Raw genomic sequence first — 24679 nt, 5'->3', positions numbered from 1 at the left:
TGCTGAGATGTGATCTAGGACCTACAGCCTAATGTACATTAAAATTATTACTGAAACAATCAGTTTAGACCTTAATACTGTGTATCCATAAGATATAGCCCCGAGCAGCCACAGGATGGAGGGCAGCACATGCCCAGAACTAATTACATTAGGACGCTTTGTATAAATCAACAGGATCCTACTGATGTGAATCACACACACAAATATATATAATCACAAGACAAGATTCATTTTCCACAGATACACAGAATTAGCCATAGGAGGTTTTCAAAGAGAGGAAGTGGGGACATTTCTGACTTAATACTTTATGCTTTTTTACAATTGGAGATTTATTAAATCCTTATATTAGCGGTTTGAGGGAAGGTTGAGTGGTTACACAGAAGTAAATGTTTACTGCTTCAAAACAAAGAGTAGATAGCAATTGTAATGAATTTCCAATAATTCACGATTCTCCGGATTATGTTCTTGTGCGTCTGTAACGTGGCATGGGGCGGTAGCCGCGGTTGAGGTGCCCCGGCCCGTGACATAAAAGTGGAGGTCCTGGCTGGGTAGATGGACTGGGTGTGGGGGCCTTATACTCGTGCAGGTCTCATGTAGCCGATGTTGTGGGTTTGCCGGGACCAGATGCTTCATAGTTCAATGAGGGAGGCCACCAATCAAAAATACACTCTTTACTGAACGGCAACTTGGTAAGGGTTATATACAAGGGATAGCGGTTACTAAGTCTTATGGACGATCCCTACCACAACCCTGGTGTAACGCTACAGTCCTGATCAACAAGTCTCTTTACTTGCTCAGCGGTTCTGTGTCCTGTTTCTTCCACTACTGGCACCCTGAAACTCCCGCTCAGGATCATTCACTAGTCTCTCAGTCCTGTCTAGGCCCGTTGCCTCTCAGCGTTACAAGCCCAAGGTCTCGTGATTAGGCGTCCTCTCCTAGGACCCCTTTCCAGAAGGTCACTCTGTCTCTCTGTCACTTATCTTCAGGATCTCGCTATTCCTTCTCTTCAGTCTCCTCTCATTTACGAACACCCTTGTAAGTGGCACTTTTCACTCTGCACTCAAGACCCTATCTGTCCTCCTAGCAGGAAGCAGTCATGCTCTCTAACACTGGAACCACCCACTGTGGGCTAGTCCCAAACATTAACGCTCAACATTCCTTACACTATGCATTACATTATAATTACATAAGACGCACATCACAATTCACAATGCAGAACATTTTACATATTTCAACAACAAACTTGTTTCTTCAAGGGGGAAACATGAACATGCTGTCCATATCCTTACATGTCGGTGGAGCTCACAGGCTGAATGCATCATGTAAACAATAAAATACCAAAAAAAAGAAAGTAAAGCAGATTTACCTTGTATTTATCTAGTATTTTTAGCTTCCATCTCCAAAATTGCATACATGAAAGGGAGGAGAAGGCTACTTAGACAAAGGTCAGTTATGCAGCGGATTTCCATCCGGTGGAAAACCTGCTGCATTGTGCAGTACCAGGATTGTGGTAGAGATTTTATAAAATCCCAGGCAAATGCTTGTACGAAATATCTGCAGCGGAAATTGACCTGATACATCCTCAGGTATCCCTTCTTCCACTTCTTGAGAGGGACGTCATGTGACTACTGGAGCCAATTAGCAGCCATTGATTGTTCGCAGCGGTCATGTTCCGCCGAGTCGGAAGGATCCAGTCTCCTAGATCTTACTTCCATCTCGGATAGATCACAGTTGCTTTAGCCAAATAGTGAGCACTGATTCTCTGCTCCCCTTTACCAGAAGACCAAGTCAGGAGATCGGCAGGGTACACCAGCAGCAACAATGCGGACGAGTGGCAGGGGTATGGTAGGTGAGTATGGGCTTTGTTTTGCTTTTCATTTTAGGACCACCTTGGGACCATCTTTAAATAATTATAAGTAGTGAATAACTGGAATAATTATAAGTAGTGAACAATCCCTTTAAGATATCTAGGTTAGTAAAAAATTTGGGTCAGTCTCCATGACAGATTCTTTTCGAGCCCTCATCATCCAATTTCCAATATTAAATAAATGATATTGCAGCAATGAAATACGTGTTATATCTGGTGACAATGATTTGGCTATGACTAGTGATATAGTATTGGTCAATGGCAATGTATTAGTAGGTACTGTCCCATAGGAAAATCATTATAATCACAGTAACAATCTTTCATATGTAACATTTGTATTTCTGCACAAGGAAATTTTTGGGCTAGACTATGGAAACATTTTTTAAGGGAATGTATTACCATATTAATTTTTTAATAATTAAAACCAGAAAATATATTTTTACTTTCTAATGACAATGAAATGACTACTGAAAAGTGATTTCTACATAATCGTAGGCTTAGTGGCTAGACTTAAAACTGTAGAATTTACGTAGTTTTTTTTTTCATATATAGATAGTAATATGGAAACTTAAAAATATATACCAATTTTTTTTGTAACGGCCATTGCCGGAGCCCGCATGGTTCCCCTGCTCTCTCCATGGGGGACGCCGACATACTTACCGCCCCGGCCGCAACAGCGTCCTTGTGCTCCTCCCCCTCTTTCCTCTGTGCACGCCGCACAGGATTCGAGCGACGCGCCTAGTGCTCGCGATCCCCTGCTCTTAAAGGGGCAGCGCACGCTCCTGCAAAGATACCCCCAGCCAGTAGCCTGGAGGTATCTTGTATAAAAAGCACCCTCCCCAATAGGGAGGTACCTGAGCAACTCCTATAGTTTGTTAGTGGAAGTGTTTGTGCAACTGTATATTGCCAGGTCCCCTGTCCTTAGACTAATATAGTTATTCCCCTATCCTGTACTGTCCCTGTAGTCCTATGTGGTGTATACGTGACCCTGGAGCCGTGGTACATGAACACTATAGCTACGTTGACAGTACCTGAACCGTTTCCTGAGACCTGTGTGTCTGAACAAGAACCTATCGCCGAAGTCCACATTGTCCGTACTGTCTGTCAGTCTCCGAATCCTTCCTCTGCTCCCGTGTTCTCGTCCAGCGAACCTGACCCCTGAGGACAGCAGATGCTGTACCAGGGACTGCCTAGGGGTGGTACCTGGCGTCTACCTGAAGCACAAGCCTGACTAAACCATCAGGAGCTCCAGTGAACACCATGTACGCCCCTGCTAGGCAAGCCCGATCCCATGGCAAAGCGAGTCCACGAAAAACGTGTACCACCGGCGAGTGTGACATTTTTTAAATTATTCAACATTAAAACCTGATTTCATTTTATTTATAGGCTAGGTACACATTCACACTTTAAGCATTTTTCTAAATAGCCTTCATTAAGAATTTTCAACCATTTTACTGCTTTCATTTTTTAACATTTTTTCAGACCTTTATCTAGTTGAGTGATTTGGAAAAATGTTAAAAATCTGTCAGAGCTCTTGCTTCTGGTCCTGATGACTCTCTGATACCCCTCCCTTCTCTCCTTATGGGGTCGTGAAGATGACCTTATTATCGGTCCAGGGATGTTTTTCCGGAGTACCCACAAAAGCCGTACTGGTATTTTATACCAAAATTACACAAATCATTATCCTCTTCACCAGGATGTCCGATAGTGTCAGGAGTGGGATCTTTAACTGAGCCTCTTTCACGATATGTCGATTGGATCTTGCGACCCCTCCTGAATGACGTCCCATCTTATTTTTAAGATACTGGGGAATTCTTGAGCGCCTTACAAGACATTGGGTGGCAGGATGACTCTCGTTGGCGTTAATAGACGTAGAGAGTCTTTACACCAGAATACCTCTTGAGCAGGGGATTGAAGCAAAGTATCTTGCTGAATATTCACAAGAGCCAAGAATACATCAATTTCGTATGTGAGGCTCTAAAATTTATCCTTACACATAAAGCTTTTAGGTTCTTAGACAAATGGCATTTACAACGCATTGGTACCGCAATGGGTACGCCAATAGATTGTTCCTTCGCAAACCTATTTCTAGCAGTCTTAGAAGACAGGTTCATGTTTTCCCTGGCAAATCCCTACATTAAACCTTTTTGAGATATGTGGATGATATTTTTATAATTTGGTCCTGGACAAAAGAACAGTTTGATAAGTTTGTGGCTTATCGCATCCACTTTTGGAGATTTTGAACTAGAATTTTTAGATGTCAAAATTTAAGTTAGTGGTGGGTGTCTTTTGACAGAAGCATTCAGAAAACCCACTACTGCAAATTCCCTGCTGCATTATAAGAGTGCCCATCCTGTCCACAGTCTCTCATAAAGCCGGTTTCTTCATTTGAGGAAGATCAATAACAATAATGGGCGTTTCAGGAGCAAGAAAGCGATCTAAAAAAATGGTTTTTAAGTAGGGGTTATCCAAACTCACTCTTAGAGGAAGCATTTGATAGGGCAAAATCCTTAAATCAGAAGGACATATTGAACAGAAACAGTATTAGGAGACAAAAGAAAAATAGAAGAGGTTTATCTTTAACTTCAAATGTGGATGAAGTCATCTGTTCTGTCATAGATAAGAACTGGCATTTACTTGAAAAAGATAAGGATTTGTCTGTTGTAGGAGTACGCAAACCGTTAATTGCATACAGAAGAAGTGTCAAGCTGAAAGACCCTTCGGTCCCGAACTGAGTAAAATTGGACTCTAAGGCTGTGTGCCCACTATGCGTTTTTCTAGCGTTTTTGCAGCGGAATTTCCACAGCGAAAATGCTTAAAAAACGCTTGGTAATACGTGCCCCATGGTCCCCAATGATAATCCGCATGTGCTGTGCCCCTCTGCAAGAGTTTAAGTCACTATGTACAGACAAAGACAGCATCTTATTAATTTAATAAACTACCCAAGCTAATTGTTGTATAAATTTGTGATTGAGGATAATGTCACATTTGCATGTAGCTGAAAAGTGGGGCCCTGAAGTTTGTTACTGGTGGGCCATTGGCAGTCCTGTCCGACACTGGGTTTGGATTATATTGGGAAAACGATTAGACCATTTTACATTACGTTTAGGGATCATTTTAAATCTATTACATCTGGAAAAGGTTCCCCAGACTGACTAAACACATCCAAGATTTTCATCAATCAAACCCTAAGGTACTGAGATTCGTAGCCATTAAGAGAGTTAATTTACCTGTTCAGGCAACCATCATAAACTTCTATTGAGAAGCAAAGATAAATGGATTATGCATGCAAAGGCACAATGTCCGTTTGGTTTTAACGATAAGATTGACATGTCTGTATTTTTATGAATTTGTTATTGAAGTTGTATGGAGCATTGTTCATTCATCTGTGATTTTTGATTATTGTGATGTATGGTAAAGGTGTGTCCTCTATAAAGGGGAGATTTCTCTATGTTATACCGTACCAGGACCCATTGAAGCGTAGATTGACGTGAAATAGCCGTCACCCTCCACGTTGCCCGTATCTCCTCCATGTTGCTCGTATCTCCTCCACGTTGCCCGTATCTCCTCCACGTTGCCCGTATCTTCTCCACGTTGCCCGTATCTTCTCCACATTGCCCGTATCTCCTCCACGTTGCCCGTATCTTCTCCACGTTGCCCGTATCTTCTCCACGTTGCCCGTATCTCCTCCACATTGCCCATATCGCCTCCACGTTGCCCGTATCTCCTCCACATTGCTCGTATCTCCTCCACGTTGCCCCTATCTCCTCCACGTTGCCCTATCTCCTCCACGTTGTCCTATCTAATCCGCGTTGCCTTTATCTCCTCCGCGTTGCCCGTATCTCCTCCGGGTTGCCCGTAGCTGATACACGTTGCTCGTAGCTGCTCCACGTTGCCCGTAGCTGCTCCACGTTGCCCATATCTCCACCACATTGCCCGTATCTGCTCCACATTGCCCGTATCCTCCTGCATCCATGTGTTTTAACGTTGCATGAATAAAAGTGCTTTTTACTGGACAGCGAGTGCCACCTTTCAATCTTTTGATTTTACATGGATACTACTTATGTGGTGGACCACGCACCCGCAGATCCCACTATTTGACAGGTGTGTGTAATTAGTCCCTTCAAAAAGAATATGGTGGATGGTGCCTGATTGCTTTTTTATATTTTATATAGCACAAGCGATCGGACGATCGCAGCTTCAAGTCTCCTAAGGAGACTATTGAATAAAATCTAAAATGAAAAAAAAAAAGTTTTTTAGAAATATGAAAAAAATAGGCAAAGCACAAAAGTTCAAATCACCTCCCTTTTCCCCCATTGAAAATAAAACAATTAAAAAAAATAATAATGCACATATTTAGTATTGCTGTGTTCATAAATTTGATCAGAAATGGTAAAAACGTCAGCTCAGGGCTCAAAAAATGAGTCCTCTCATAGCCCCATATCCCAAAAAATGGAAATGCTATGGGTCCTGGAAAATGGTGACAAAGGTAAAAATTTATTTTTCTTACAAATTTCCTATTTTTTTCACCAAAAAAAAACCCATACATATTTGGTTTCTGTGTACTCGTACTGACCAGGAGAATCATATTGCCAGGTTAGTTTTACCATGTAGTGAACATAGTGAATAAAAAAACTCAAAAACTGATTGTGGAATTGTATTTTTTTCACTGCACTTGGATTTTTTTCCTGCTTTCCAGGATACTACATGGTAAAATCAATGATGTTATTTAAAAGTACATCTCGTCCCGCAAAAAAAACGAACCCTTATACGGCTATATTGACGGAAAAATAAAAACGTTATGGCTCTTGGAAGAAGGGGAGGAAAAATCGAAAAAGAAACAAACGGAAAATGGCCACGGCGTTAATGACCTTGTAGATGGAATACAAAGTAAAATTTAGATATTTGCAGATGATAATAAAATCTTCAAGGTAATTAACGCTGAGGAGGATAATATAGCTACTTCTGGACGCCCGCAGACTTTTAAACATCCAGGTAGTCAACACTCAACCCTGAAGTGAAGTTCTGAAACATCAGTGCAGTCTAAGCATTACTCTAAGCACTAGATCATGAAGTTTTGGGGGAGGGAGGCTGCTGTCACATACTGCCAGGCTTAACAGAAAGAAGATAAACTTGGTTTAGTACCTTGTTTACCTTCTCAATCTCTGTATACACAGTACTCAACCAGGGCTTGTATATATAGATTAGGAGGCACTGACCATGTGATCACTGGATGTTGGGAGGAAACAGGAGCTGCTGGGTCATAGGAAACCCAGACAGCTTTGCTTTGCAGCTAGGAGGCTAAATATGAAATTTGTCTCTACAGAGACAAGGAGAAAACTTACCCCTTAGATCCCAGTCTTAGCCTCTCATCCAGCCTAATCAGATCTCATACTTTGCACTGATGTGGGGCAATATCCCAAAACACTGTGCTTGTAAATTGAGATTCTGATTTGACTTTTATCCTAAATCATATTGCAAGGCTCTTTAAAGGGTCGATATTGACTTGTAGAATTGCTACTTCCAATAGGTGGCACAAAAGTTCAAGTCCTCTTCCTCTCTGAAGAGACAATTTGCATATTTAATTTCTCAGAGGAGCATGTAAAGCATTTAAGTCTCCTCATACTGGCGTGCCAGACCTGGCATGTCACTCTCCATAAGGAGAAAACTTACTCTTTAGATCTGTTCAGAGAAGAAGAGGACCAGCTCTTCCTCTTTGAAGAGACAATTTACATATTTATTTTCCCAGAAGAGAATGCATGACTTATAAGTCTCCTCACTATGACATGCCAGGCCTGGCTTGTCACTCTCTACAAGGAGAAACATTACCCCTTAGACTCCAACTTTGTGCAAGGAGGAACAGGAGGAGCAGTGCCAGAGACCTGCAAAATTACCTCCAGCAGGTCACTAACATCCATGTGTCTGCTCAAACTGTCACAGACTCCATGAGGGGGGTAAGAGGGCCCGACGTCCACAGATGGGGGTTGTGCTCAGAGCCCAACACTGTGCTGGGCGATTGGCATTTGCCAGAGAACACCAAGATTGGCAGATTCCACATTGGCGCCCTGTGCTCTTCACCGATGAGAGCAGGTTCACGCTGAGCACATGTGACAGACATGACAGAGTCTGGAGACGCCAGTAGAGAACTTTCTACTTCCTGCAATATCCTCTATTATGACCGGTTTGGCAGTGGGTCAGTAATGGTGTGGGGTGGCATTTCTTTGGAGGGCCGTGCAGCCCTCCATGTGCTAGCCATAGGTACCCAGACTGTCATTAGGTATTGGGATGAGATCCTCAGACCCATTGTGAGACTAATATGCAGGTGCAGTGGGCCCTGGGTTTCTTCTGATCCATGACAATTCTAGGCCTCATGTGGCTGAAGTGTGTCAGCAGTTCCTGCAAGATGAAGGCATTGAAGCTATGGACTGGCCCGCCCGTTCCCCAGACCTGAATCCGATTGAGCACATCTGGGACATGTCTCGTTCCATCCACCAACGCCACGTTGCCCCACAGACTGTCCAGGAGTTGGCGGATGCTTTAGTCCAGATCTGGGAGGAGATCCCTCAGAAGAACATCCGCCACCTCATCAGGAGCTTGCCCAGGCGTTGTAGGGAGGTCATACAGGCATGTGGAGGCCGCACACAATGCTGAGCATCATTCCTTGTTTTGTTATATATATACACGTATGTATGTACAGTGGGGAAAATAAGTATTTAAGTATTTGATACACTGCCGATTTTGCAAGTTTTCCCACCTACAAAGAATGGAGTGGTCTGTAATTTTTATTGTAGGTACAATTCAACTGTGAGAGACTGAATCTAAAAATAAAAACCAGAAAATCACATTGTATGATTATTAAATAATTAAATTGGATTTTATTGCATGAAATAAATATCTGATCATCTACCAACCAGCAAGAATTCTGTCTCTCAGAGACCTGTTAGTTTTTCTTTAAGAAGCCCTCCTACTCTTCCCTCATTAACTGTGTTACCTGTATAAGAGACACATGTTCACACACTCAATCAATCACACTCCAACCTCTCCACCATGGCCAAGACCAAAGATCCGTCTAAGGACACCAGGGACAAATTTGTAGTAGCCTTGCACAAGGCTGGGAAAGGCTACAGGATAATAGGTAAGCAGCTTGGTGAAAAGGCAACAACTGTTGGCCAATTATTAGAAAATGGAAGAAACACAAGATGAATGTCAATCTTCCTCGGTCTGGGGTTCCATGCAAGATCTCGCCTCGTGGGAAAAGGATATTTCTCAGAAAGGTCAAGAATCAGCCCAGAACTACACGGGAGGACCTGGTCAATGACCTGAAGAGAACTGGGACCACTGTATCAATCATTAACATTAGTAGCACCCCTTGCTCACGCCACCACATGTCAAGGCCCGTTTGAAGTTTGCCAACTACCATCTGGATGATCCAGAGAAGGCATGGGAGAAGTTCATGTGGTGAGATGAGACAAAAATAAAACTTTTTGGTATCTACTCCACTTGCCATGTTTGGAGGAAGAAGAAGGATGAGTACAACCCCAAGGTCTCCGTCCCAACTGTGAAGCATGGTGGGGGAAACATCATGCTTTGGGGGTGCTTTTCTGCAAAGGAGACAGGACGACTGCACCATATTGAAGGGAGGATGGATGGGGTAATTTTGGCCAACAACCTCCTTCCCTCAGAGCATTGAAAATGGGTCATAGCTGGGTCTTCCAGCATGACAATGACCCGAAACACACAGCCAGGGCAACTAAGGAGTGGCTCTGTAAGAAGCATTTCAAGGTCCTGGAGTGGCCTAGCCAGTCTCTAGACCTGAACCCAATAGAAAATCTTTGGATGGAGCTGAAACTCAATGTTGCCCAGCGACAGTCCCGAAACCTGAAAGACCTGGAGAAGATCTGTATGGAGGAGTGGGCCAAAACCCCTGCTGCAGTGTGTGAAACTTGGTCAAGAACTACAGGAAACGTCTGACCTCTGTAATTACAACAAAGGTTTCTGTACCAAATATTAGGTTCTGTTTTTCTATTGTATCAAATACTTATTTCATGCAATAAAATGCAAATTAATTATGTAAAAATCATACAATGTGATTTTCTGGATTTTTTTAAGAATTTCTCTCTCATAGGTAAAGTGTACCTGCGACAAAAATTACAGGCCTCTCCATTCTTTGTAGGTGGGAAAACGTTCAAAATCGGCAGTGTATCAAATACTTATTTCCCCCACTGTATATATGAGTCTACGTCTGGAGGAAAGCAGGTTTCATCATAATCATAGATGCAGATTCTTTACTGTAAGAGCAGTGAGACTATGGATTTCTCTGCCGCATGATGTTGTCATGGTTAATTCATTACAAAAATACAAGGAGGGCCTTTCTTGAAAAATATAATATTATGGGCACTAGATTCTGTGATCCAGGGAACTAGTCTGATTGCCGTATGTAGAGCCGGGAAGGGATTTTTCCCCTAATAGGGAGCTAATAGTGAAAAGCAAAGTTATTTTATAGAAAATACTAAAGTTGGGTGAGCTGAGAGATCCGCTGTAATGTAAGAAATCTGTTCTAACCCTTTCCGGCCTTATATAATATAGATAAACCTTGCACGTACAGAAAGAGCCCTACGAAAAGGAAGATGAAGCCAAAAATGGCACTGATAACATCAGCCGCAATGGTCAGTGCTTACAGTTCAGTTCTCAGCTGCCGTCACTTCCCTTTCCTTTTCCTTTGTAAGAAAGCCCTGATGCCTAGTGCAAAAAGGAGAGATGTCCTGCCTGGGACGATGCCCAAAACCTAACGTACACAGAACTCCGTCGACAAGGGCCCATTCACGTATACACAGAGGGGCTGGAGGACGCTAGGTCAGACATTCAGGTAAATGAAAGCCCCTGCCGGAATAAATAGATCCTCACATAATGAGATTCAGTGCTACACTGGCTGCAGGCTGAATGTAGAGCGAAGCCCTGCTCCATCACACAATGCTCCTATTGTGCTCCCTGCACATAGTTTTCATATCTTTAATTCCGTCTTATATTAAAGGGGCAGAATGGATAGAAATAAATCTATTTGTGGCTGGGGGAGACAGCTGGGATTGAGACGAGCCAATGATTGATGCCCCCTTTTTTTTTTCTTTTTTTTGGAGGGGGAGGTTTGGTATGAGAAGTAACTGAAAATAGAGAGTAGAGGAAAAAAAGAAAGAAGTCGCTCAGCCTTATTTCTTCTAAAAGCCACATCTCCTTTTGTCAATTTCGATATTTCTTTGCAACTCCAAAACAAAACATAAAAAACCTGTTAAGAGAATCATTTTTAAAAAAGAACATTTGAGAACACAACACGTGAAAGATGGAAACGATGTGATGCCAATGGCAAGGTCAACACAGGATCCTCGGCAGAAATCTGACGTTGGCTCTCAGATTTTTGCCGTGAGGATGTAAGATGGTGGATAAATGTTTACCCTCTTCCTAGTATTGTAGGAACGTTTAATTTTGTCTTGCTGTGGTCAGGATCCACGTCCCCTGTGAACATCGATGGCGCCATTTTTATATTTATGTGTGACGCGAGCAGGACTCAAGGTTACTGTATCCTGATCTACCATGTTGGCTGGACGTTGCTCATCTGTTACTACGTACAAAGTGTACCATTGTGACTTTATTGCATGTTTCGCCCTGAGGATTCTTACTTCAGGTGTTGTAACAAGGTAATAGATGGGGGCATGTTTTGTGACTCGAAACGATAAGTGACGGACAGTGTCTTGTGATGGTCAGAAGGGGAGTTAGTGGAAAAATGAGGAACAATTTGGAGGGACTAAAGTAGAGAGAGGTTGTGCCAGTCCATGTTAACAGACCAGAGCACTCAATGTAAAACATAGGTAGAGAAGGGAGTGTTATACCCAGTAATGGAACATGGCACAGAGAAGTAGACCATATACCCCCAACCTAAAGTGGTGTAGTTCCCAAACCAGAACACCTGTTCTGAGCCAAAGTCCAATAGTTGGCAACTGTCGGCAGAGGGCACTCAGAAGAGTTCATTTGACAAAAGGGTCCAGTGACAGCAGGAGAGAGACATTGCTTAAGCTGGACAAAGGCCTGGAAAGACTGTTAGGAGATCCCATCTTAGATTATGAAGGCCAAAACCAGGAGACACCATGGAGTCCAAAAAATTGGTATGACATCGCTGCTGCCTATAATATTTAAGATCATTGACAGAGAGTGGTGGTGCAAGCCCATGTGCACCCATAGAAACCATGCAGCGGGGACAGGTGGTGGATTTTGGTTCAGAATCTGTGCCATAATCCTTTACAGATCGGGACATTTTTCCAGAACAATGTATAATACATTTTTTTACTTTTGTTTTTCTTTAAAGAGGAAATTTTGCTGTGTTTTTTTTAAACTGTGTACCTCTTCCAATCGATGCTGTTCCACTCATGCTTGAACAGTTTTTATTTATTTTCTGGGTCCTTTAGTTCGAAAGTTAAGCATCCAGTAATGGTGTAAAATGTTTCCTTTCAATCAGCTGGGAGTATACCACAGAACTTCTCTATGTGCATTTGCTTTTTCTTCTCTAATGCTGGCCAGTCAAAACATGGGTATACCCACAAAGAAGTTCTGTGGGTATAAGCCCAGAGGGTCGAAGGGAAAATTTGAATCTTTATTTCAAGGGGGCATAACTTTGGAACAGAAGAGCAGAGAAAAAGGAAAACTGTTCCAAAATCCGTTACGCAGCGCCAGTTGGAGGGAGGAAGAACTCCATTTAAGTAATAAAAATCCAATGAAAGGTCCTTGTGAAAATCTGAGGTTGTAATAATCACCTAGGCAGGTTAACAATGCAACAATATTTTATTCCTTACATACATGGTTTTACAACTCCAAGTAAATAGCCAAAATACATTTCCCCCAGTCCACAGGATCCCCTCACGGGGGCTGTAGTTCCACTACCTTTGTTCCAGGCGATTCTCACTGTCTCTCAACTTTTAGTTGGCCCACAGATTTCGTATCTCCAACCAGTATAGTCTGTAGTCACATTCCACGCTCCTCCAGATGACAGATAAAACAATAGAAGCACAGGTATCCAGTAGCAACACTACTTAAGAAAGTTCATCACATCCAGACGATAGATCCCACAACTGTAGCACGTTTATCCAGGCCAGTCTACAACCAATCTCCAAACTCCATAGGCCATCAGTCCATGACCTCAGCCTAGATCCTCTCCCTCCGACGTTATTCTACCAACTACCTGACTAAACATGTGGCTTCTTTTCCTCCTTCCCTGGGATCAGCCCCCTGAATGGGCAGAAGTGTTCACACCCTCCCCCTTAAACATTTGCTTTTAGCTCAAAGAATGAAGAATATTCCAGATTCCCTTCACCTGGGATTGCATGTGAGACCCCCTGTGGTGATGGCTCCATTGGGTATACTATCCCCATCCACACAATGGGCCTAGTGGCTGGGGAACAATGGCTTAAGATACTGATAAGATTAATGGAATGATTCCTTTACATTCACCTTTACCAATCTCCTGTCTGGCCTGTCTGTACAAATAAGATCTAGCCCACACGTCTTCGTCTGCTTACTGTCACTGAATGGAAACATTGATTCCTGAGGCTGATTTGACAAGCAAATAATTCACTAATAAAACACAGCAAGCAAATCTCTAATAAAACACAATAATAAGATCGACGTAACCGGTGCTCCGTGCTGGAAAAAGTCTGCATCCCTTAGAGCCGTGGACTTCACTCTATGTGCATTGGTGCAGTAGTCTTTACAACAAGTACAACTCCTCACAGTCCTCTTTAAGGTGTATCTTTAAAGTAAGTTTCATCCTGCACCGGCTTTCCACATGGTGTGGAAGAGATATTCTTTCTGTTAGGTGGCGTCATCTTTGGCTAAAGATTTGACCATTTAAAGAGGATTTTTATCTGTCACTTAAAATTACCCTTGTATGAATAAATTATAAGTAATATCTATAAGCAAAGTTTAGTTTTGGTGTTTTATCTAGTACAGATATATTGGGATTTTTTAGTTTTGTTGCACCGGCCATTTTTCCTAAAGTGTCAGCAGAAAATGCGGCCATATTGGTTGTTCCTTTTTAAGTAGCTTCTCAGAAACTTATTGTAGAAATGTTACTTTGTTAATAAATTAATATGTTAAAGAATGATATTTCTACCATATGCTACTGAGAAGCTAACTTCCTATTGTCACTTTGTCACAGTGATAAAACTGAAAAATACCAGTATCGTCTAACTTTTAATTTATAATATATTAACATATGTCATGCCCACAGGTGGCGCACATGGTTCGTGGACCCACTGTGCCATTGGCCCGGACTTATCTAGGAAGGGGCATAGCTAAACAGCTACCTGGTGTTTACCGAAGCTGCTGATGGTGGAGTCAGGCTTGAGCTGCAGGTAGCCGCCAGGTACCACTCCTAGGCAGTCCCCGGTACTGCAGCTGCTGACCCCAAGGGTCAGGTACGCTGACACGGACTAGACTCGGAGCAACTTGGCAGAACAGAATATGGACTCAGTTCAGACTGTACAGGTTCTGGATCCTCAAGCAGAACGGATACTGACATGGAGTTACAGACAGAGTTGGATTCGGATACTGGTATTACAGTCTGGACAACATGGAGTACTGGGATACGTACAAGTTCAGACACAGGTTCTCGGGAACTTGTTCAGATACTGCTGGAGCGTCTTAAGGGCTCAGGCACTGCCGATGTAGTTTCTGGTTCACGGTCTGGCTGCAGAAGGACAAGGAGTTTGGTTCAGGACCTGGCAGCACAAGAACCATGGTTCGGGTTCACACTTAACCACACGGAAACAAGGACCTGGCAACATATAGTTGCACAAATGCTCTACTCAAGTAACTATAGGGGTTGCTCATGCACCTCTCTATTGGAAAGGGTGCCTTCTATACAAGATGCCTCTATGTTGGCTGGAGGTATGTTTGCAGGTGCGCGCATGCACTAGACGCGCCACTGGAAAGTTTGTGCACAGGAGCAGGAAGTAGGGAGACAAGACGGGGACCACGCCGCACGGCCGGGGCAGTGAGTATGTCAGCATCCCTGCATAATGCATACGATTTTTAAGGCTATAATGCAATTCTTAAAATAGCAAACTGTATTTGGTCTTATAATTTTTTTAAATGTTGATGTATAACAAACGATGCATATGGATTCAGCCCAGTGTATGAAAAATCTTCCGATTTTCATCCAGAAAAAAAACGATTTTTCATCCATTATGTCATCCATATGCAATCTATATGGCCATTGTTTTATATCCATATGACATCTGTATGTCCGTTTCATACATCCATGTGGCATCTGGATAATAAAAGGTCAAATACATTTTTCTATGTTAATAATGGCAATGGATCTGTTATAAATGAATGACATACTGTATGGTGGTATGAATGGTAACTTGTATGTGATCTCTTTTTTACCCACCCATTGACTCATAGTGGGTGAGTCTGATCTAAAATACGGATCAAATTAGTGCATGATGCGATATTTTTAATGAGGATCATTGGTCTTTGTGGGAAAACATTCATGCAATCATTGCAGTGAGTTGCAGGTTGTAAAGTAACTACCTTTAAAAGCATTTGAAAAAGTGAGTGAATGAGCTTGCGAGTGGTTTGCTCTAAGTATGGATTGGCTTACGTGTGACTTCAGATTCAATGACTTGTACTAATTCACTGTTTGTATTTAATGGTTTATATTCCTGTTTTCTGTGCTCGCTCCTGGCAGTGTACATCGCTGAGCTGCCAGGACCTAAGGTCACGTGAGCTCTCAGCTGAAGATCTGCTGAGAGCTCACGTGATCTCACTTTACGGCACCGGTGCTGCGTGGGAACATTCTCAAGAATGTTCCCACGTACCACTGATGCTGAGGTCACCGGGGCTGTTCAGCTGATCTTCAGCTGATGAACCCAAGTGACCTCACTCCTGCAGCAGACCAATGTACACTGACAGGAATGATTACACCCCTGTCAGTGTACATTGCTGTGATTGCTGATATCACTGCTGTAGAAGTGACCCGGATCGACGAGGGACAATCTGGATTGCATCGTGACGGCAGACAGGTGAGGGATATGGTTGTTTTTTATTGTTATTTTTTTTACAGAAGATCGAGGGCTTCATGGACTGAACATATAATAAAAAAAATATTTAAACCGTGTGTATTTTTATTTTATTAAAATACTTTATTCTGGCCGTGTCTTTTATTGAAAAAGCAGTGAAAACTTTACTACTCGGTTAGTAATGGGGGCATCTTTTAGATGCCCTCCATTGCTATCCTGGGCTTCACGTTGTGACGCTCACAGCCCTCACCCTGGGAAGTGGGGTTACTCGGAGCCGGGTCAGATGTTGGGGGGGATGCAGTCGTGGCCTAGACCCGTTCCGTGCCCAGGGCGGTCACATAAAAGATGTAATGGGCTTTCAGGGTTGAGTGGTATTTTGACTACGCCACCTACGGTTTCCGGTGATGGACACCGGCGCTGTCTCAGTCCACTGAGGCCAGTCTTGCTGACAGCTAAGATGGGACGGCTCCCCGCAGGTGGAGCGGGCCTCAGGGCAGTGTGAGAAGGGATGGTGGGTGCAGTGCCGCGCAGGAAATAACAGGCTGAAGCGGGGTGTGAAGTCATCCAGGGTTTTTACTGACATTAAGATGAACTTTAGCCGCAAAGCTTCCCTCTGCTCCTCGCGGCATGCTGCGGCCACCAAGAAGGGGGTCCAGCACTTTCCAGATAGATCAGGAGCACCTGTCAAGACCCCGTTGGTGTGTTCCTCTCCTTCTCCCTCACTTTCTCCTTCTCCTCTCGCTTGTGTCCCCCTCCAGGATCCACTAAGCCGCCGGGCTTTCCAACAGTGACGTGAAGTACACAGTCAGATATCGGGGTCCTGAGAAGTGCTCCATCCTTACCTGGAAGAGGAGATACCACACCTCTACTGAGGTGCAGTACCCCTGTGGCGACTGAACCCTCAGGGGCACCACATTCCCCCCTGGTGAAACACAGCACGTCCTCGGGCTGCAATAGAGTAAAAAGTGGTACAGACATTTCAAATTATTGTATAACAATTACAATAAAACTATCTTCCCTTTATGGGAGGTAAGGACACTTTAACATTGCATAATATATATATAGTATAAATATAGAAAAACAGTAAAGAGACATTATGCATGTAGACAGATCAGTACAAAATACAGCAGAAAGTGTCAGTTCAGCAGCATGAGGGACCTGTACCAAACCCTCAACGTGGGCCCTGGGGTGGCTGCAGGGCATGGAGATCCTGAGTTGGACCTCCATTAGAGCCACTCCAGACAGGTTTTGCTTCTGAGGTCTGAGGTAGTAGTAGATGCGGTTTTGTATAAAACCAATAGGGAGCACCTAAACAGATGCATAAACTATATACAAGAAGTAGAAGAGTCAGTCGCTCAGTCCAGGTATCCCCACTTGGGGAAAGGCTCGTTCTTCCCTATGGAGCTTGACCGGTCCTCTTGTGACAGGCGCGTGGAGGCCTCTCCCTGAAACACCCTGTGGACGTCCAGGGCGTACCAGCCACGCACCCCATGGTGGCGGGTGTATGTCACCAGATCACCCGGGTAGAGGTTCCGACCAGGGTGTCCCTTCTTCAATTGTGGCTCGACGTCCCACTGGCTGACGAAGACGTCCTGCTCAAACTGGGGACCCTGTATGAAGCCCCATCCCGCCTCCTGGTGGAATCTACTATCAGTCCTTCCTCCCGGGGGCTCGCACGGGCGGCCTCCTGCTGGCGGGCCCTTGACTATGCGGCTTTGGAGCACACCTCTAGACGCTCGCAGCGGACTCGCCTCTCCCGCCGCTCTTTATCCAGCTGGAGGAGCTCCCTGCGACAGAAGTCCTCCTGCCTCCGCGCTTCAGCCCGGGTCTCCTGGGGGAAGCCCATCAGGTCCCCCCCTGGTTGTCCCAAGCCATCTCCTCCGCTGCTGGGCAGGTGACCGGAGGCGCTGGCAGCAGCGACAGCAGGGGTTGCTGCAGGTCCTCAGGTGACGCGGACCAGTCCGGGTTGGGGTTGGTGGAATCCCCAGCAGGCACAGGCTCCTCTGGACCGGGAGTCGGGAGGCAATGCAGGCCTCCGGCGGTGACCGTCACTGTGGCCTCCAACGCCGGAGTGTAAGGCTGCTCCCATACAACGGCGCCCGGGGGCAGGGGTGCTTGCATCAGATCCACGAGGGCCTCCGTGCGCCTCGTGCCCGGGACAGGGGCTTGTAGCTTACCCGAGCCTGGGCTGCATGCGGCCTCTGGGGTTTCCTCCTCCTGGGTTGCTGCTCCACTAGACTGGCTTGCAGCACCTTGGCTTCAGGACCGGATCTTCTGCACCATTTCTTCCCGCCACGCCGCGGACACCGATCGCTGTGCCTCTTCAACCCTCCAGGTCAGGTCCTGTGTCTCTCCACGGAGGAACTCTGCCTCCTCTGGGGTTAGGTACATTCCTCCCAAGCCATGAAAGGTAGCAGCTCGTGGGCCAGCATCGGAGGGTTCCTCCTGCGCTGCGTCCATCTTCGCTGCCAGGTGTGGAGTCTTTTGGATTGTTGCGGCCACACCTCGTTGTTGCTTTCATCTCCTCCTCTTTTCGGGGCGGCTGGCTGACGGGCACTCCCAGGGACATCCCATCCGCTTTGACGGACACTACTATGCGGACTGTCACTGCTGGAAGAGGCGGTCTGCATTTTTGGCGCCATTGGGGAGCCAGGCCCATGATGGGAGGACTTTGGTTGCTGTTGTTTTGGCACATAATGGCGTCCGTTCTTCTGGGGCGGCGCCACGTGGAGTGTAAAACAACAGTCTTTTAGTGAAAAGGCGCACAGTACCCGGTAGCAATGGGGATTTTCTTTTCCGTTGCTGCGAGCAATCCTGCCGACTACGCCAAGTTGTGACACTCACAGCCCTCACCCTGGGAAGTGGGGTTACTCGGAGCCGGGTCAGATGATGGGGGGGGATGCAGTCGTGGCCTAGACACGTTCCGTGCCCAGGGCGGTCACATAAAAGATGTAATGGGCTTTCAGGGTTGAGTGGTATTTCGACTACGCCACCTACGGTTTCCGGTCATGGACACCGGCGCTGTCTCAGTCCACTGAGGCCGGTCTTGCTGACAGCTAAGATGGGCTCCCCGCAGGTGGAGCGGGCCTCAGGGCAGTGTGAGAAGGGATGGTGGGTGCAGTGCCACGCAGGAAATAACAGGCTGAAGCGGGGTGTGAAGTCATCCAGGGTTTTTACTCACATTAAGATGAACTTTAGCCGCAAAGCTTCCCACTGCTCCTCGCGGCGTGCTGCGGCCACCAGGAAGGGGGTCCAGCACTTTCCAGATAGATCAGGAGCACCTGTCAAGACCCCGTTGGTGTGTTCCTCTCCTTCTCCCTCACTTTCTCCTCCTCCCGCTTGTGTCCCCCTCCGGGATCCACTAAGCCGCCGGGCTTTCCAACAGTGACGTGAAGTACACAGTCAGATATCGGGGGCCGGTCACCCCTCTTGCAGCAGGAGTCCCTCTGGTTTGGCCAGAGTGAAGAAGTACAGGTGGCATACGCCGCTCCGTCCGTATCCCCCAGGGATCCTTTTGCCTGTGGAGCTTTTCTCCTCTACTCCCCTCCAGGCCTTCTTAGGTAGGGACCTTGACCGGGTAGAGACAGCGGTTAACTCAGACCCGCTCCTCGTCTCAAGGCCAGAGCACCAGGACCGTGTATCTCCAATCAGCTGCTGGTTCTAACAGAAAGCCACGTTCAGTGATGAAGATCACAATCAAAAGACCTTGAACCTAAGATGGCCGTTGGTTAAATATGATGCTATAAGTGCATCCTAAAAGTGTGTCCTCCACCCTCACCCACTACATGGTTCCCCCTATCTTTGGTTCCCCCCATCTCCTCTATCCCGGCTGGGGCAGCACCCTGGTGCCTTAAAACCCCCCTCAGGACAGGAGTGGGGTAGTGTTGAATGGTGAAGTAGGGTCCTGAGAAGTGCTCCATCCTTACCTGGAAGAGGAGATACCACACCTCTACTGAGGTGCAGTACCCCTGTGGTGACTGAACCCTCAGGGGCGCCACAACGTCAGCCACCAATACAAGGCTGACATAAACTTCAACCCCATTACCCCACTCGCCACCGTACAAGGGCAGTGGGAAGAGGCTAAGCACCAGATTTGGCGCATCTTTTGTTTGGTGATGACAAGGTGTCAATCAGACCCTTTCTTTACCAAACCTAATTAAAGTAAAGAGTTAAATAAACACACAGACACAGAGTAAACACTTTATTTGAAATACAAGAGACACTTTCTTTAATCATTTAAATTAACCAATATACTCACCCCAGTTCTGGCGGTAATCCAAGGGTTGTCCCACGTTTCTTTCAATTAACTTTATTTAGCTCCAAAAAGCATTCATTGATGTACAAAAACGCATTAAAAAACGCTTAAAAAAACACAATAAAAAAACTTGTCAAAAGTTTTTTCTGCAGCGTTTGTCCTGCCAAGTAGATGCAGAAACGCTGCAGAAATTTCTGTTTCAAATCCTGAACGTACGCACATAGCCTTAGGCAAGGATCTCGAGAGCAGTATTTTCTGAAGTACTGCTGAACCACTTGCCATGCCAGAGAGGCAGCGGGAGATTAGGGAGGTGAATAAGTGACTCAGGAATTGGATGTAAAATGCAGAGTTTTGGGCTCATGAAGAACTGGGCCGACTTCTGTTGGCTATAGGCTCTGCACTAGGGGTGAGCTGCACCTCTATGAGGAAGGAAGGGCTAGAAGGTTGGAGAAGTGTTTAAACTATGGACAGTAGAGAGAGGAAGATAGTGCAAATAATGACTTCAGCCAAAATAATGAAAGTGGGGGTGGCATGGGGGAAGGGTTAGAAAAGTTAATACACTAAGCAGGAATAGAGATACAGAAAAATCCATAAAGTGCATGAACACTAATGCCTAAAGCCTCACCAATAACATTGATGTATTAGAATTAATATCGTTAGAAGAAAATGATTATATCATGGGGGATAATGGAGACATGGCTGGACGAGAGCTATGATTGGGTTGTTAATTTACAAGGCTATAGTCAGTCCGTGACTGACCGGACAAATGAGTGAGGGAAGGGGTTTGTTTATATGTAAAATCTTCCCATAAACCCAAAGGCAAATAGAAATGTAGAGTCCCTATGGGTGGAGATAAGTGGAGGAAGAAAGAATAATAAAATACTGATGGGGTTCTGTTTTAAGTCTCCAAATATAATAGAAGCGGTAGAAAATATCTTCATAAAGCAAATAGATGAGGCAGCGAATGAGGGAAAAGTAATTATTATGGTGGACTTCAACTACCTTGATATAAATTGGGGAGCAGAAACCAGCAGATCCAATAAGGGAAACAGGTTTTTATCAATAATAAAAGACACTTGCATTTTACAACTGGTGCAGGACCCAACCAGGGGTGGCAGAAGGGAATTTCTAGCCCTAAATTTAACTAATAGGCCAGACAGAAAATTAGATACACAGGTTGGGAGTCACTTGGAGTACGGCACAAGTGCAAGGCTACCAAGCAATGGCCATCCATCTAAACAGATATCGCAAGCAAGGAGAGCCCTAATTGGAGAAGCAGCCAAGAGGCCCTTGGTCACTACGGAGGAGCTGCAGAGATCCACAGCTCAGGCGGAGAATCTGTCCACAGGACACTATTAGTCGTATACTCCATAAATCTGGATTTTAAGGAAGAGTAGCAAATAGAAAGAAATTTTTGAAAGCAAGGCTTAAGATGTCCTATTTTGCTGGTAGAGACATACCCCAAAAGACTTGCAGCAGTAATTGCAACGAAAGGTGGTCCTACAAAGTATTGACTCATGGGGGGGGGGGCTGGATACAAATACACTTCATAATTTTCAGACATATACAAGTATTTTAAACCACTTAGAAAACTATGTATCATTTCCTTTAAACGTCACAAATACTTGCTACTTTGTGCTGGTATATCACATACAATCCCAAGAAAATACATTTAAGTTTGTGGGTGTAATGTGAAAAAATGTGGAAAAGTTCACGCAGTATGAATACTTTTTCAAGGCAAGAAGAAACTCAAAAATGATAGTGTTGTCTCCCTAAAAAATAATATAGGTAAAGTGGTGGAAGAGGATGAGGGAAAGGCCAATCTAGTAAACACAAGGAAATCCCATGAGAGATGACATGATCGTGTATACTATAAATTCTCATTAAATGATACCTGCTTAATGTCGCTTCAAAAACACTAAAGTAGATAAATCCCTGGGCCCGGATGGCATACATCCCCGAGTACTGCAGGAGTTAGGTTCTGTGATAGACCACTATTTCTAATATTAATTTATTCCATAATAACAGGGTCTGTGTCATAGGACTAGCGCATAGTAACTGTGGTGCCAATATTCCAAAAGGGGACAAAATCTGAGCCTGGAAATTATAAGTTGGTAAGTTTAGACTCTACTGTTGGTAAAATCTTTAAAGGCTTTCTAAGAGATGCTATCCTGGAATATCTAAATTTACTCATAACTAGTGTTGAGCGAGTATGTTCTATTAACCCTTTCGCCGAGTATGCTCGGGCCGAGCTCCGAGTATTTACAGCTGCTCGGTGATAAGGTTAAATCGCTCCCGTGTGCATGATTTGCGACTGTTTGACAGCTTTATTACATGTGAGGAATGTCTATTTCTTACTCATTCCTCCCATATAATAAAGCTGTTAAACAGTTGCAAATCATGCACACAGGAGCGATTCAACCATATCACCGAGCAGCTGTAAATAGTCGGAGCTCGGCCCGAGCATACTCGGACAGAACATACTCGCTCAACCCTACTCATAACCCAACATCAATATGAGTTTATGAGGGATCAGTCTTGTCAAACTAATCTGATTAGCTTCTATAGGGAGGTAAGTTCCAGCCTGGATCAGGTTAAGGCCTTGGTTGTTATCTATCTGGAATTTTCAAAGTCATTTGATACAGTACTTTATACAGTAAAAGGTTGCTACATAAAATGAGAGCAGAGGGAAAATATGTGCAATTGGGTTAACAACTGGGTCAGTGATAGGAAACAGGCCAGTTATTAATTGAACTCACACTGATTGTGTCACAGTTAACAGTGAGGTAACACAAGGGTCAGTATTGGACCCTCTTCTTTTTAACAGATGATACAAAACTCTGCAAGGTAATCAACGCACGGGATGATAATTTAATATTACTGAGTGATTTATGTAAACTGAAGACATGGGGTGAGAAAAGCAAGTTGAAGTTCAATGTGGATAAGGACATGCACTTGGGCAGAGGAAATAAAATGTACAATTATGTTGTAAATGATAAAACATTGGGTAAAACTGTAATTGAAAATGACTTGGATGGACCAGAAATTAAACTTTAGTGACCAGTACCAGGCAGTTGCTGCCAAAGCAAATAAAACCATGGCATGCATTCACAAATGACAAACCCCTTTAAGAAGTGACTAAAGTTTCACAAAATGTCTTTTTGTAATGGCTTCAAGGGACATTTCCAATTTATATCCCTGAATAACTTTTATTTTTTCCCATTTCATTGATACCCAACAGCCAATCAAATTACAGTTCATTGAACTTTTGATTGGCCGTGTGAGGTCAACATTTAGGACAAGCGGATGCCATATGCTAATGCGAGCGTATTAATAGTTACAGTAGTTATTGCTCATCCATTCCTAGAAACAGATGCTGTATTATTCTCCATATAAATGGCATTTGAATATTGGCAGCGCGTCCAGTAGCCAATGTACAGTAGAGATCTCAGAGGCCTCAGAAGTTATTTTTTGCTCTGTTATTTTAGTCTATTGTGGAACATGGTTTTTGTGAAACATTAATATCAACCCAATTCTAAAATATTACAATATTTTTTCCAAGATACATTTGTTTTGATCTCCTGCTCAGACATTATTTTAACATAATAGCTAATAATGTATTTCCCTTTCTAGACTGAGTTCATAAAAGTTTTTATTTTCCTAAATTTAATTTGTTTGCAGAGAATAAAATTGGAAATAAAACATTCAGTTACATTTGAAGGGGTTTTACATTTCTAAAATGACACTAGTTTGGACCTGTTCCATCTTCTATACTTGGACAGATGGAAAAAAAACAATTGGGAACTAATTTTTTTCCAGCTAACTCCACCCCCACCCCCTCCGCAAAAAAAACAGTAATGCGCCAGGTTAATCAGAGAATCATCTAAAAAAGAAGTGCAACTGCAACCAAATAGACAAAAGTATAATAAAAGAAGTAAGTCTTTATTGAAAAATAATTAAAATCTGGGACATATGACGCACCCCCTGGGCCGTGGGGTACTCGGTGCCGGGTCGGTCGGTGCTGGGGATGTCACAGTGGCAGTGACCCGCTCCGTAACCCAGGGCGGTCAATAAAATGGGAATAAAGAAAAGGGGAATAAAAGTTTTTGTAGATAATGTTCATGACGCCACCTGTGGTATGCGGCTATATGGAGCCGCCGCTGCGGTGCAGATCCCCTTGAGTTGATGGTGACGCAGCAGAGTTGGTTCAGCTCTCCACAGGCAGAGTTTAGCTCCAGGGCAGTAAGTGATGGTTAATGAGGTAGATGTTGCTGTGCAGTTTAGTGCAGGTGATGGCGCAGATAATAATTCTAGGACACAGTGGGGTGCAGTCTTCAGATTTTCTCACAGTTGTCAGACTCCAGGTTACCAGCGCCAGGGTAACCTCCCGCGCCGTCCTATGTTTACCAAGGCTGGGGTTCAGCAATCTCTCAGGTGTTTCAGGAATACATAACGGGACCCCAGTCTGTGTGCCTTTGACGCGCCCCCTGG

At 44.4% G+C, this 24679-nt stretch overlaps 1 protein-coding gene across 3 annotated transcripts in view; it reads left to right on the top strand.

The window, feature by feature from the left end:
- The window catches only part of ARAP3 (ArfGAP with RhoGAP domain, ankyrin repeat and PH domain 3), a 210975-nt gene that overhangs the window by 27373 nt on the left and 158923 nt on the right, over positions 1–24679 (top strand). Inside the window, exon 1 of one of the 3 annotated variants that reach the window (XM_073649736.1) lies at positions 10588–10733. The exons of the other annotated variants lie outside the window; for them this stretch is intronic. The gene's annotated coding sequence lies outside the window, so the exon portion shown is untranslated. Of the gene's footprint in view, positions 1–10587; positions 10734–24679 lie in introns of those variants that run through there. 3 annotated transcript variants of the gene reach the window in all.

This window comes from Phyllobates terribilis, unplaced genomic scaffold, assembly GCF_046119375.1.
Source record: "Phyllobates terribilis strain yellow unplaced genomic scaffold, ASM4611937v1 Scaffold_10__3_contigs__length_209671492, whole genome shotgun sequence".
Lineage (NCBI taxonomy): Eukaryota > Metazoa > Chordata > Amphibia > Anura > Dendrobatidae > Phyllobates > Phyllobates terribilis.
Note: the sequence above shows the minus strand (reverse complement) of the source record. Positions and strands in the feature narration are given on the sequence as shown.